The sequence below is a fragment of the Aegilops tauschii genome, chromosome 7 (assembly GCF_002575655.3).
Source record: "Aegilops tauschii subsp. strangulata cultivar AL8/78 chromosome 7, Aet v6.0, whole genome shotgun sequence".
Classification (NCBI taxonomy): Eukaryota; Viridiplantae; Streptophyta; class Magnoliopsida; order Poales; family Poaceae; genus Aegilops; species Aegilops tauschii.
Genome location: NC_053041.3, coordinates 143,205,865 through 143,221,293, shown reverse-complemented (window position 1 = coordinate 143,221,293; position 15,429 = coordinate 143,205,865). Strand labels below are relative to the sequence as shown.

At 45.2% G+C, this 15,429-nt stretch overlaps 1 long non-coding RNA gene across 6 annotated transcripts; it reads right to left on the bottom strand.

Annotated features, from left to right (window-relative positions):
* Positions 1 to 2,829: 2,829 nt before the first annotated feature.
* On the bottom strand, positions 2,830 to 9,558 carry LOC120969805 (uncharacterized). 6 transcript variants are annotated; one of them, XR_005764192.3, is made up of 7 exons: positions 8,835 to 9,558; positions 8,201 to 8,406; positions 4,900 to 4,987; positions 4,727 to 4,762; positions 4,558 to 4,635; positions 4,160 to 4,272; positions 2,830 to 3,675 (listed from the first exon to the last, which is right to left on the bottom strand). It is a non-coding gene; the product is annotated as an uncharacterized lncRNA (long non-coding RNA). The 6 variants fall into 6 exon arrangements; XR_005764191.3 differs by lacking the exon at positions 4,727 to 4,762; XR_005764190.3 differs by lacking the exons at positions 4,558 to 4,635; positions 4,727 to 4,762 and having other exon boundaries at positions 8,835 to 9,274; positions 9,364 to 9,551.
* Positions 9,559 to 15,429: the final 5,871 nt, after the last annotated feature.

Genomic DNA, 15,429 nt, shown 5'->3' with positions numbered 1-15,429 from the left:
TTGGGGGTTAGATTAGCACTAACCCCCTCCTAGTTAGCCACTAACAGTGGGCCCTGCCCCTGTTTAAATAAAAAAAGATATTTTCAAGCATAAATAAATAAATAATTAAATACTTAATTAATTTAATTAACTCAACCTAAATTAGTCTAATTAATTTGTTAGTTAAACTAGACAGACAATGACAGGGGGCCCTACTCCCTATTGACCAGTCAAAGTTTGACTGGTCAACTGGGTCCCCCTGGTCCCACATGTCAGCCCCTCTGGTACACTTCTGTGTACTAGAGTTGGGTGCACCTAGCATTTCACATTTATTTTCGAATTAAATTAAATTCAAGAAATGCATAAAACTTTAAAAATTAATATAAAATAAACCGTACCTTGGATGAAAATACTTTGTACATGAAAGTTGCTCAGAACGACGAGACGAATCCGAATACGCAGTCCGTTCACCCGCCACACGTCCCTAGCATAGCGAACGTGCAACATTTCACCTCCGGTTCATCTGTCCGAAAACACGAAACACCGGGAATACTTCTCGGATGTTCCCCCCTTCGCCGGTATCACCTAATACCGCGTTAGGGCACACCTAGCACCGCTCGTAGTCATGTCATGCATCGTCATGCTTATGTTTGCATTATATTTATTGTTTCTTTCCCCTCTTCTCTCTTGTAGACTACGAGACCGACACCGCTGCTACCCAGTACGACTACGGTGTTGACGACCCCTCCTTCTCGGCTGAGCTTCCAGGCAAGCCCCCTCCCCCCCCCCTTGATCACCAGATATCGCCTATTCCTTCTCTCTACTGCTTGCATTAGAGTAGTGTAGCATGTTACTGCTTTTGGTTAATCCTATTCTGCTGCATAGCATGTCATTGTTGCTACAGTTGTTACCCTTACCTGCAATCCTAAATGCTTAGTATAGGATGCTAGTATTCCATCAGTGGCCCTACATTCTTGTCCGTCTGCCATGTTATACTGCCGGGTCATGATCACTCGGGAGGTGATCACGGGTATATACTTACATACATATTATACATGATACATGTGGTGACTAAAGTCGGGTCGGCTTGTAGAGTACCCGCAAGTGGTTCCGATGAGGGGGCTGAAAGGACAGGTGGCTCCGTCCCGGTAGAGGTGGGCCTGGGTTCCCGACGGCCCCCGACTGTTACTTTGTGGCGGAGCGACAGGGCTGGTTGAGACCATCTAGGAGAGAGGTGGGCCTGGCCCTGGTCGGCCTTCGCGGTTACATCAATTAACACGCTTAACGAGATCTTGGTATTTGATCTGAGTCTGGCCACTGGCCTATACGCACTAACCAACTACGCGGGAACAGTTATGGGCACTCGACGTCGTGGTATCAGCCGAAGCCTTCTTGACGTCAGCGACTGAGCGACGCGCGCCGGATTGGCTGGAACGCCTGCTCTTGTATTAGGGAGGCTAGGTCTGCTTCCGGCCGCCATGCAATGTGCAGGTGTGCAATGGGTGATGGGCCCAGACCCCTGCGCCATAGGATTTAGACCGGCGTGTTGACCTCTCTGTTATGCCTAGGTAGGGCTGCGACGTGTTGATCTTCCGAGGCCGGGCATGACCGAGGAAAGTGTGTCTGGCCAAAGGGTATCGAGCGTGTTGGGTTATGTGGTGCACCCTGAAGTTGATCTATTCGAATAGCCGTGTCCCTCGGTAAAAGGACGACCCGGAGTTGTACCTTGACCGTATGACAACTAGAACCGGATACTTAATAAAACACACCCTTCCAAGTGCCAGATATAACCCGGTGATCGCTCTCACACAGGGCGACGAGGGGAGGATCGCCGGGTAGGATTATGCTATGCGATGATACTTGGTGAACTTACCATCTACTCTCTTCTACATGCTGCAAGATGGAGGCTGCCAGAAGCGTAGTCTTCGACAGTACTAGCTATCCCCCTCTTATTCTGGCATTGCAGTTCAGTCCACCGATATTGCCCCTTTACACAGATACCCATGCATATGTAATGTAGATCCTTGCTTGTGAGTACTTTGGATGAGTACTCACGGTTGCTTTGCTCCCCCTTTTCCCCTTTTCCTTTCTACCTGGTTGTCGCAACTAGATGCTGGAGCCCAGGAGCCAGACGCCACCTTCGACGATGACTCCTACTACACCGGAGGTGCCTACTACTACGTGCAGGCCGCTGACGACGGTCAGGAGTAGTTTAGGAGGATCCCAGGCAGGAGGCCTGCGCCTTTTTCGATCTGTATCCCAGTTTGTGCTAGCCATCTTATGGCAACTTGTTTAACTTATGTCTGTACTCAGATATTGTTGCTTCCGCTGACTCGTCTATGATCGAGCACTTGTATTCGAGCCCTCGAGGCCCTGGCTTGTATTATGATGCTTGTATGACTTATTTTATTTTTAGAGTTGTGTTGTGATATCTTCCCGTGAGTCCCTGATCTTGATCGTACACGTTTGTGTGTATGATTAGTGTACGATTGAATCGAGGGCGTCACAATCTTCATACCTAGTTCAATCTTGTTACTGGCAAGCCTCTTTACTTGTTCTCTAATACATCATCCCGCAACTAACTAATTAGTCACATTGCTTGCAAGGCTTATTATGATGTGCATTACCGAGAGGCCCCAGAGATACCTCTCCGATACTCGGAGTGACAAATCTTAATCTTGATCTATGCCAACCCAACAAACACCTTCGGAGATACCTGTAGAGCATCTTTATAATCACCCAGTTACGTTTTGACGTTTGATAGCACACAAGGTATTCCTCCGGTATTCGGGAGTTGCATAATCTCATAGTCAAAGGAATATGTATAAGTCATGAAGAAAGCAATAGCAATAAAACTTAACAATCATTATGCTAATCTAACGGATGAGTCTTGTCCATCACATCATTCTCCTAAGGATGTGATCCCGTTCATCAAATGACAAGACATGTCTATAGTTAGGAAACTTAACCATCTTTGATTAACGAGCTAGTCTAGTAGAGGCTTACTAGGGACACTGTGTTTTGTCTATGTATCCACACATGTATCAAGTTTCCGGTTAATACAATTCTAGCATGAATAATAAACATTTATCATGATATAAGGAAATACTCCCTCCGTTCCGAAATAATTGTCGCTGGGGGGTCTTTTCCGACCAGGTGAAAAGTAGTGAAATTACAAAACTGCCCCCGAATTGAAATCGCGCTCAGGTCGTCGTCTTTCTCCATCGCTCCTTCCCTCCGCCAGGACTCCGTCGCTCCTCCCCTTCGCCAGGCGGAGGAGGACTCCGTCCCTCCCCCCCCTTCGCCAGGCTCCTCCGTCGTCCGCATCTCCGGCGTCCTTCCCCGCCGGCTGCCTGCGCCGCTCCAATCGAGAGCCAGATCCCCTCTTTGATCGCCCTTCCCCGCCGCGATCAGAAGCTCCCTCGCCGGCGCTCCACCCCAGACCTCCAGGCGCCATAGCTCCACCTCCATCCAGACCAACGCAGGCGCCCAGGCGCTCCTCCTCTCCATGCCCAGGGACTCCTCTCCATCTCCAGGGACTCCTCCTCTCCAAGTCCGCCCAGGTTGAGGCGAGCTGGAGCTAGGCTCGGCTGCTGCCCAGGCTCTCCTCATCCCAGGCTGTCCTCACCCCAGGCCCAGGTTCATCTCCTCTCCCCAGGCTCCGCTGCTGTCACTGGAAACAGCTTGATGATCATACTGCAAACACAAACACACATTTCTCTGTTGAGGATATCATCTCCAGGAGTACATAAATATGCTGTCATCAGAACCATACTGTCATGATTACTGCAAACATACTATCATCAGAAACACACTGGGGACAGTATTTGAGTCCCTAGTATACTGAAGATCTACTCCTGACGATAGATATGTTAAAGTAGTCATCAGTACTAGGAGTGATTTTTTGATATGCTCAAGTTGATCAAGATATGCAGACAAAGAGAGTACTGCAAGAGAATAGTGCCTAATTCTCTAATACTCCTGGAGATCAGATTGTCTAGAAATAATTAAATGATCATTTGGGTACTGACAAAGATATGTTGTACCACTGACTTGGAGTACACTGAAGATGATTGAAATAATTAAATGTACTGAAATTGCAGTACCATTTTGCTTTTTACTCCAACAATTTGCATCATGCTGATATGTTTATCTACGAGTGGAGTAATGGAGTACTTACTCTGCTTAAGAGGAAAGCAGACCCATGTCTTGTTTAGACTCGTGTGTATTTGGCCACCTGAAAATCAGACTCATGTGTATCATTAAGCAGTTCTACCCTGCATCGACTGTTCACTGCAAAAAGCCAAAAATAGCAGCATTAATAATCTGCATCCATACATCATGTTAGTTCATCAGTAACTGATCTAAGCCAGCACGATGTGAAAACAAATGCCCAGCCAAGAGCACTGCATGTATAGTGCAATCCACTGTCCACACCGCAGTTCCAGAAATCAGCAGAGACCCACAGGCCACTCTAGCGGCGCTGCCGTCACACAAACAGCCGTTTCAACTTTGAACGACATCGACCAAGCTGAGTATTTAAACGGCATCGACCAAGCTGAGCATAAACAAAATTACCAATATTGCCTGAACAGTTTCCAGGGCTTGGCATAGTTTGCCAGGTGTTATACGTGGATCCGCCATATCAAAAAATACCTAGCGAAGGGAATACATGGCCGGAGGTCACAAACATGATATTTAATCTGAAAACATCAAGCTCAGTAGATAGATGGAACAACAGACTAACCATATTGGTCTCCACTGAAGTCAAATCAACTGTGAACTGTTTGATATAGTCATGTATGGTTATAGTCATGACATGACATGAAGTACATTATACAATGATGTTCAATTATTTCTTTAATATAGTCATGTACGTTTTACATTTGGGTGCAAGTTAACTAACATAAGATAGATTACCTTGTGCTTCTACTTGTACTTCTACTTCATCTTACATATTCATATCTTCAGGAGAAAATGGATCTCCCAGACCTCAACTTCACTCCACCTACAGAAGATGTGGATGAAATGGATGAAGATGCAGAAAATGAAATGGAAGGACATGTAGGAGAAGAAATGGAAGGAGATACAAAAGAGGGGATGGAAGGAGATGAAATAGTTCAAAATCCTGGTACAGTTATAGTTGATCATTCCATCATTTCATCACTTGATCATTCCATCACTTCATCACTTGATCATTTCATTTAATCATTTCTCTGTTGTATGTCTTGGTACAGGTGTTGGTCAAGTTGCTAGGAAATATAAAACCCTCAATGACCAGAAAAAATTTGCTGCTTATGTAGCAATGCATACACTGTGTATGAGTAGAGGAGGCACTTTTTTGGGAACTGATAAGCAAGACATTGCAAAAAAATTTGGAGTGGGTGTTTGGAATATACAAAGAATTTGGAGGAAAGCAAATTAGCGAAGGTAAAGAGGTGGATGTTTCTAATAAAAAAAGGAAATTCTGGAAGAAAGCCTAAGGACATTAACCTAGAAAAAATCCTAACGATCCCATTAAACAAAAGGTCTAGCATTAGGTCACTTGCCTGGCAACTGGGATGTAGCCCTACCACACTTCATAGAAAGTTCACGTTAAACTTGATAAGGAGGCATACAAACGGTGTGAAGCCAGCTCTAAAGGACCAGAATAAGAAGGATAGGATGAAATTTTGTTTGTCGATGCTTGATGAGGCAACAACAGCAACTGCAAGGCCTAAGTTCAAGACTATGCATAATGTTGTCCATATCGACGAAAAGTGGTTTAACATGACAAAGAAGAATAAAACATATTATCTGCTGGATGGGGAGGAAGAGCCTACGAGGCCTATAGATGGCAACTGTATTGGCAAGGTGATGTTCTTGACGGCCGTTGCTAGGCTGAGGTGGGACAGTGAAGGAAACGTGACCTTCTCTGGGAAAATCGGTATCTGGCCATTCATGAAGGAAGTTCCTGCTCAAAGGAGAAGCGACAACAGGCCCAGAGGTACAATAGAGACAAAATCAATAAAGGCCGACAGAAAAGTGATGAGGGAGTTCCTGATAGAGAAGGTCTTGCCAGCAATACAAGCTGTTTGGCCCGAAGGTGATGCTGGACAGACCATCTACATTCAGCAGGATAATGCTAAGCCCCATATCTTGCCAGATGACCCGGAATTTCTAGAAGCTGACGCAAAAACTAGGCTTGACATCAGAATAATACAACAGCCTCCCAACAGTCCTGATTTGAATGTGCTTGACCTTGGGTTTTTCAACTCGCTCCAATCCCTGACAGATTGTCTGAGTCCTAAAACACTACAAGACCTTATTAAGGGTGTTTTGGAGGAATTTGAAGGCTATGACGTTTACAAGCTCAACAGAATTTTCCTAACTCTGCAGACGTGCATGATTGAGATCCTGAACCATGCAGGGGCAATGGGTATAAAATACCCCATGTAAACAAGGAAAAGCTTGAGGGGCTTGGGCAACTACCTCAAAGATTATCATGCCCTCCAGAGGTGTATGCAAATGCCCTGCACAACTTAGGGCTAATGGAGAGGGTTCATTAATGGAATATGAGCTTGTGATGATGCTTGCGGTGAGGTTGTGATGCTAGTGATGATGCTTGTGATGCTAGTGATGATGCTTGCGATGAGGCACTGATGCTAGTGATGAGGCTGTGATGCTTGTGATGCTAGTGATGAGGCTGTGATGCTAGTGATGATGCTTATGATGCTAGTGATGATGCTTGTGATGCTAGTGATGATGCTTGTGATGCTTGCGATGAGGCTGTGATGCTAGTGATGCTTGCGATGAGGCTGTGATGCTAGTGATGATGCTTGTGATGCTTGCGATGAGGTTGTGATGCTAGTGATGATGCTTGTGATGCTTGCGATGAGGCTGTGATGCTGGTGATGATGCTTGTGATGCTTGCGATGAGGCTGTGATGCTGGTGATGATGCTTGTGATGCTTGCGATGAGGCTGTGATGCTAGTGATGATGCTTGTGATGCTTGCGATGAGTCTCTCATGCTAGTGATGAGGCTCTGATGCTAGTGATGATGCTTGTGATGCTAGTGATGATGCTAGTTGCTTGCGATGAGGTTGTGATGCTAGTGATGCTTGTCATGTTTGTAATAATCCATATTTGAGTATGTTGGAGTACGCTGTTTGTGTGGAGTATGTTGGAGTATGTCTAACTCCACTTGTATGTGTAACTCCATTTAAAATGTTACTCCATTTGATTTTGCACTTTTACTCCATGTATTTTTTTACTCCATACTCCATTTGTATGTGTATATTTCTACTACTCCATTTGTATGATCATTCTATGATAGGAGAGGAGTGAATTAGAGAAGAGTATGTGTCATAATCCATAGTCCTTTAGTTTTAATTAATTAAAGAAAAGGACTTGTTGTTGTTGCTGCTATTAAAGGAAAGGACTAGGAGGGGAATATGAGAGGAAAGGAGTGGAATATAAGAGAGAGGAGTGGAGTGGAACAGGAGAGGAGAGGAAAAAGTTTAATTTAATTTTAACACAAAAGGTTTGATTTAGTAACAGAAAAGGTTCAATTTAAGTTTAATTAACAGAAATGTTTAATTAGATTTAACTAAAAGAAAAGGTTTAATTTCCAGTTAATTAAAATTATCTAAGAAGAGGAGAGGATAAGATAAGAGAAGAGAGGAGAGATAAGAAGAGAGAAAGAAGAGATAAGAAGAGAGAAGAGAGCAAGAAGATGCTCCTGCAGAAGAGGAGTAGAAAGTTTCAGTTAGTTAACTGAAACTACTCCTACAGAGAAGATACTAAGAATCTGAACTACTGCTAATCCTCTTATTGCAAGCCAGCAAATGTGCTCACTAAATGGAGTATTCCCTCTCAAAATTGAACATTGGTAAAACTGAACATTGGCATGTGTAACACTGTACTCCTAGCAAATGTGCTCACTAAATGGATTTTTATTTTCAGAACACATTGGTAAAACTGAACATTGCTAACATTGATTTTCATTGACAGACGCAAAGAATGGTCATGTAGACATTCAGAAGTTAGGCAATTTGACTCGACAGTGTATACAAACAACAAGGAAGTGTTCATATAGCACATTCAGGTGGAAACAAAATCACAGGACAACTTAAAGCTGGCCACCATCTCTCTCTCTCTCAGAGCAGAGCAAACTCAAAACTGAAATGCATTTTTGCTCTCACAAAAGAAAAAGAGAGGGAGGACGGCAAGTGAGGCTCACATTGCATCGTAGTTGAAGTAGGACTCGCTGGTGATTTTCAATCGGCGCTCACACCACACGGTGCTCTGTCCCCTCCTACTGCCACCATATGGTCTCGACCTAGGTGAGCCTCGGCCTCCACCACCCCGTGTCGCACCGTGGTGTGCTGCCGGACGGCGAGCACCCGGCAACCCAGGCTGCTCACACCGGCGTACGGGCTCGGCGACCTGACGGACAGTCACAAGAACAAAAGCAAATTCAGAGCCTGAAACAGATGCACAAGCAGCAGCAGTAGTGCACAATAAACACACGAGCACAATGAACTCCAGATAGTCCTAAACTTTTATTCCATTACTGAACACTGCAAGGTGATGTTCTGAAAGTTTAGGAGTAGTAACCATTTTAAGCCAAAGGCACAATGAACACACGAGCACAATGGTTACTGAAATTTATCATAAGCAGCTGCATGCATCATCTACTCCTAAACTTCCAGAGTACACGCCGTACAAGCCGCCCTACAAGCAGTAGTACTCAAAAATTTACAGAAATTTATCCAGTGTACTCCTAAACTTTCAGAGTACAAAACTTCATGCATCATCTCTGAAATTTACAGAAATTTATTCAGTGATGTGCAGGCCAGCGGCGGGTGGGTTACCTGATGTGCAGGCCAGCGGTGGGCGTGAGGTAGTCGGAGACTCCTTCTCCGGCAACGTCATCTCGGCATCCCACACGGCGCGGTCCTCGCGGGACTGCACCAACCCGTCGCCAACAGTCCTGCTCGTCGTGGCCTCGTGGTTGTGGCTGCTCCTGTCGGCCAGCGGCGCGCTGGCGGACGGCGGCAACGGCAGTGCGTGTCGCCGTGCCCTGTCACGCAGTGCGTGCCGCCGTGCCCTGTCCCGCAGTGCGTGCCGCCGTGCCCTGTCCCTGGGACGCCGACGACGTCGCCGACGACGTCGCCGACGCAGTTCCCATTCTGCCCGCAGCGGCCGCCGGCGGTCGGGCCCTTCCCATGCGCAGCGAGCCGGAGATCCCCGCCACCCTGAGGAAGGTGGAGCAGCCGCGCTTCAGATCCAGCCGCCGGAGATCCCCGCAACCCTGAGGAAGGTGGAGCAGCCGCGCTTCAGATCTAGCCGCTGGAGTAAAAATGAAATCTTGAAGAGGGAGAGGCGACGGTGTATGGCAACATGGAAAGGCGGCGACGACGCGAGAGGGAGAGGCGGAGGCGCTGCGTGCGGGGTAGAGGCGCCGGCAACGCGTGCGACGGAGAGGCGCCGGTGGCGGTGAGCTAGGGGTTCGAGAGCCAGCGAGCGAGTGGCTGAGCTAAGCGAGCGAGAGAGTGGGAGGGTAGTTTCGGAAACGACAGAAATGTCGTAACGCGGCGGAAATTGCACTAGAAACTCACAATTATTTCGGAACGGAGGGAGTATAAAATAACAACTTTATTATTATCTCTAGGGCATATTTCCTTCAGTCTCCCACTTGCACTAGAGTCAATAATCTAGTTCACATCATCATGTGATTTAACACCAATAGTTCACATCACCATGTGATTAACCCATAGTTCACATCGCCATGTGACCAACACCCAGAGGGTTTACTAGAGTCAGTAATCTAGTTCACATCGCCATGTGATTAACACTCAAAGAGTACTAAGGTGTGATCATGTTTTGCTTGTGAGAGAAGTTTAGTCAATGGGTCTGCCACATACAGATCCGTATGTATTCCGCAAATTTCTATGTCTACAATGCTATGCATGGAGCTACTCTAGCTAATTGCTCCCACTTTCAATACGTATCCAGATTGAGACTCAGAGTCATCTAGATTAGTGTCATAGCTTTGCATTGACGTAACCCTTTACGACGAACTCTTTGTCACTTCCATAACCTTTCCTTAGTCCTCTTTAGGTACCTAAGGATAATTTTGACCGTTGTCCAGTGATCTACTCCTGGATCACTATTGTATCCCCTTGCCAAACTCATGGCAAGGTACACAATAGGTATGGTATACAGCATGGCATACATTATAGAACCTACGGCTGAGGCATAGGGAATGACTTGCATACTCTTTCTATCTTCTGCCATGGTCGGGTTTTGAGTCTTACTCAACTTCATACCTTACAACTCAGGCAAGAACTCCTTTGACTGATCCATTTTGAACTCCTTCAAAATCTTATCAAGGTATGTACTCATCGAAAGTCTTATCACGCGTCTTGATCTATCTCTATAGATCTTGATGCCCAATATGTAAGCAGCTTCACCGAGGTTTTTCTTTGAAAAAAACTCCTTTCAAACACTCCTTTATGCTTTCCAAAAAAATTATACATCATTTTCGATCAACAATATGTCATTCACATATACTTATCAGAAAGGATGTAGTGCTCCCACTCACTTTCTTGTAAATACAGGCTTCACCGCAAGTCTGTATAAAACTATATGCTTTGATCAACTTATCAAAGCGTATATTCCAACTCCGAGATGCTTGCACCAGTCCATAGATGGATCGCTGGAGTTTGCACACTTTGTTAGCACCTTTAGGATCGACAAAATCTTTTAGTTGCATCATATACAACTCTTTTTTAAGAAATCCATTAAGGAATGCAGTTTTGACATCCATTTGCCAGATTTGATAAAATGCGACAATTGCTAACATGATTCGGACAGACTTAAGCATCGCTACGAGTGAGAAAATCTCATCGTAGTCAACACTTTGAACTTGTCGAAAACCTTTTGCGACAAGTCAAGCTTTGTAGATAGTAACACTACCATCAGCATCCGTCTTCCTCTTGAAGATCCATTTATTCTCAATGGCTTGCCGATCACCGGGCAAGTCAACCAAAATCCATATTTTGTTCTCATACATGGATCCTATCTCAGATTTCATGGCCTCAAGCCATTGCAGAATCTGGGCTCATCATCGCTTCCTCATAGTTCATAGGTTCGTCATGGTCTAGTAACATGACTTCCAGAACAGGATTACCGTACCACTCTGGTGCGAAACGTGCTCTGGTTGACCTACGAGGTTCGGTAGTAACTTGATCTGAAGTTTCATGATCATTATCATTAGCTTCCTCTCTAGTTGGTGTAGGCATCACGGGAACGGTTTTCTGTGATGAGCTACCTTCCAATTCGAGAGAAGGTACAATTACCTCATCAAGTTCCACTTTCCTCCTACTCACTTCTTTCGAGAGAAAACTCCTCTAGAAAGGATCCATTCTCAGCAACAAAGATCTTGCCTTCGGATCTGTGATAGAAGGTGTACCCAACAGTTTCTTTTGGGTATCCTATGAAGACGCACTTCTCCGATTTGGGTTCGAGCTTGTTAGGTTGAAACTTTTTCACATAAGCATCACAATCCCAAACTTTAAGAAACGACAGCTTAGGTTTCTTGCCAAATCACGGTTCATACGGTGTCATCTCAATGGATTTAGATGGTGCCCTATTTAATGTGAATGCGGCTGTCTTTAATGCATAACCCCAAAACGATATTGGTAAATCGGTAAGAGACATCATAGAACGCACCATTGAGGGTGTAGGGGCATCCGGGTGCTGAAAATCCTATCTCCTGTTAAATATAGATGGCAAAAGGCATAAAGCAGTGGGTGTGCCTGTACAGTTCATGCGATCTCTTTTGAATGATTTTTTAAGACAGAATACCAAATATGTACTGAAGAACAGGTACTGAACCTTGCAAATCCATCGTTGATAGAAAGGAGCCAGACTTCCTGCGCAGATAAATGAGGTCAGCTTGCCCCAAAACAAAAAAGGCACCATTGCTGCAGTAGAATGTCACTTGCTAAGAAGGGCCACCATTGCCGCGGTCAATGTTGTCTCTGAATCAGCCGAGGCGGCACCTACGGGAGGGAGGACGTCAATCTAGCACTCCTGCAAGTCATGGCTATCAATGGAGGCCCTACCCGATGTCACTACCAGCCCAGCCCTTCGAGGCCGAAAAGAAAAACGTTTACCGGCTGGAGACCTCCCTGGCACGACATCCACTCCATGGATGAGTTGTCGGTAAGAGCGTCCATCCAGGCGAGAGCCCGCGGATGCGTGGTGGGGAAGTTGAGCGGCAACGAGAAGGGTTGGCCGCTCAAGGGGAGCCTTCCTGGCCTTCTGTCGAGGCACCCGACACACGACGGCAAGGTAATCGCCGAGAGTGGATGGGGTCGATGTCAGCGCAGTGGCATCCGCTGCGAGGCGCTCTTCTTCCAGGGCGGGGGCCCCTACGTCGGGGAAGCCGAGACAGCGCTGGGGCGACCGCCTGTGGGTCTTGTTGCAAGGGGGCACGCCCTCGCCATCGCTTAACTTAATAAATCGCAAGCGGTCCGGAGAGAAATACCAGATTGTAAGAGCAACTGAATCGATAAGAGTAACTGTGTAGTGGGATTTGATGGAGATCGGAGAAGATGAAGAGGAAGGGGAATCCGCTGCCGCGGGGAACTGGTGAGGCGCTCTGTTGGGAAGGGTGCGATGGGAATCGCCACAGACGAAAATAGACATGCGTGGGCAGCCTCTCTCGCCGGTCCTACCCGCGGAAACAGAAGCTAACATGGCTGTTTACATGGCTATTTTCTAGTGTGGTTGGTCCCACATGTAATCCTCTAACTAAATGTTGATGTGGCACTGATGCTGATGTGGATAGCTTGCATGTCAAGAGAAATAGGGTAGTGGGGATGAACTATTTAGGTATTATAGATGTGTATCACTACGATCGAGATTCAATAAACCATTTACATTGGGTGTATGACCATAGAAGGTTTTATTCATGTAAACAGAACAACAATTATTATCTGACTTAAATGAATAACCGTATCACAATAAACATGATCCAATCATATTCATGCTTAACGCAAACACCAAATAACATTTATTTAGGTCCAACACTAATCCCGAAGGTAGAGGGTGTGTGCGATGGTGATCTTATCAACCTTGAAATCACTTCCAACACACATCGTCACCTCGCCCTTAACTAGTCTCTGTTCATTTTGCAACTCCTGTTTCGAGTTACTAATCTTAGCAACTGAACCGGTATCAAATACCCTGGGGTTACTATGAACACTAGTAAAGTACACATCAATAACATGTATATCAAATATAATTTTGTTCACTTTGCCATCCTTATTATCCACCAATTATTTAGGGTAGTTCCGCTTACAGTGACCATTCCCTTTGCAGTAGAAGCACTCAGTTTCAGGCTTAGGTCTAGCTTTGGGCTTCTTCACGTGAGTGGAAACTTGCTTGCTATTCTTCTTGAAGTTCCCTTTCCTTTCCTTTGCCCTTTTTCTTGAAACTAGTGGTCTTGTTAACCATCAACACTTGATGCTCTTTCTTGATTTCTACATTCGCTGATTTCAGCATCGCGAAGAGCTCGGGAATCATTTTCATCATCCCTTGCATATTATAGTTCATCACGAAGTTCTAGTAGCTTGGTGATAGTGACTAGAGAACTTTGTCAACCAATATCTTATCTGGAAGATTAACTCCCACTTGATTCAAGTGATTGTAGTACCCAGACATTCTGAGCACATGCTCACTGGCTGAGCTATTCTCCTCCATCTTGTAGGCAAAGTACTTGTCAGAGGTCTCATACCTCTCGACATGGGCATGAGTTTGAAATACCAATTTCAGCTCTTGGAACATCTCATATGCTCCGTGGCGTTCAAAACGTCTTTGAAGCCCCAATTCTAAGTCGTAAAGCATGGCGCACTAAACTATCAAGTAGTCATCATATCGAGCTTGCCAAACGTTCATAACATTTGCATCTGCTCCTGCAATAGGTCTGTCACCTAGCGTTGCATCCAGGACATAATTCTTATGTGCAACAATGAGGATAATCCTCAGATCACGGACCCAGTCCGCATCATTGCTACTATCATCTTTCAACTTAGTTTTCTCTAGGAACATATAAAAAACATAGGGGAGCTACAACGCGAGCTATTGATCTACAACATAATTTGCGAATACTACTAGGACTAAGTGCATGATAAATTAAAGTTTAATTAATCAAATTACTTAAGAACTCCCACTTAGATAGTCATCCCTCAAGTCATCTAAATGATACGTGATCCAAATCAACTAAACCATGTCCGATCATCATGTGACATGGAGTAGTCATCAAAGGTGAACATCTCTATGTTGATCATATCTACTATATGATTCACGTTCGACCTTTCATTCTCCAGTGTTCTCAGGCCATGTTTGTACATGCTAGGCTCGTCAAGTTTAACCCGAGTATTCCGCATGTGCAAAACTGTCTTGCACCCATTGTATGTGAACGTAGAGCCTATCACACCCGATCATCACGTGGTGTCTCAGCATGAAGAACTGTCGCAACGGTGCATACTCAGGGAGAACACTTATACCTTGAAAATTTAAGTAAGGGATCATCTTATAATGCTACTGCCATACTAAGCAAAACAAGATGCATAAAAGATAAACATCACATGCAATCAAAATATGTGACATGATATGGCCATCATCATCTTGTGCCTTTGATCTCCATCTCCAAAGCACCGTCATGATCTCCATCGTCACCGGCTTGACACCTTGATCTCCATCATAGTGTCGTGGTCGTCTCGCCAACTATTGCTTCTACAACTATCGCTAACGCATAGTGATAAAGTAAAGCAATTATATGGCGTTTTCATTTCGTACAATAAAGCGACAACCATAAGGCCCCTGCCAGTTGCCGATAACTTTTACAAAACATGATCATCTCATACAACAACGTATATCACATCATGCCTTGACCATATCACATCACAACATGCCCTGCAAAAACAAGTTAGACGTCCTCTACTTTGTTGTTGCAAGTTTTACGTGGCTGCTACAGGCTTCTAGTAAGAATCGTTCTTACCTACGCATCAAAACCACAATGGTGTTTCGTCAAGTTTGCTATTTTAACCTTCAACAAGGACCGGCCGTAGTCAAATTCGATTCAACTAAAGTTGGAGAAACAGACACCCGCCAGCCACCTTTATGCAAAACTAGTTGCATGTCTGTCGGTGGAACCGATCTCATGAACGTGGTCATGTAAGGTTGGTCCGGGCCGCTTCATCCAACAATACCGCCGAATCAAAATAAGACGTTGGTGGTAAGCAGTATGACTATCACCGCCCACAACTCTTTGTGTTCTACTCATGCATATCATCTACGCGTAGACCTGGCTCGGATGCCACTGTTGGGAAACGTAGCATGCAATTTTGAAAAAAAATCCTACGCTCACGCAAGATCTATCTAGGAGATGCATAG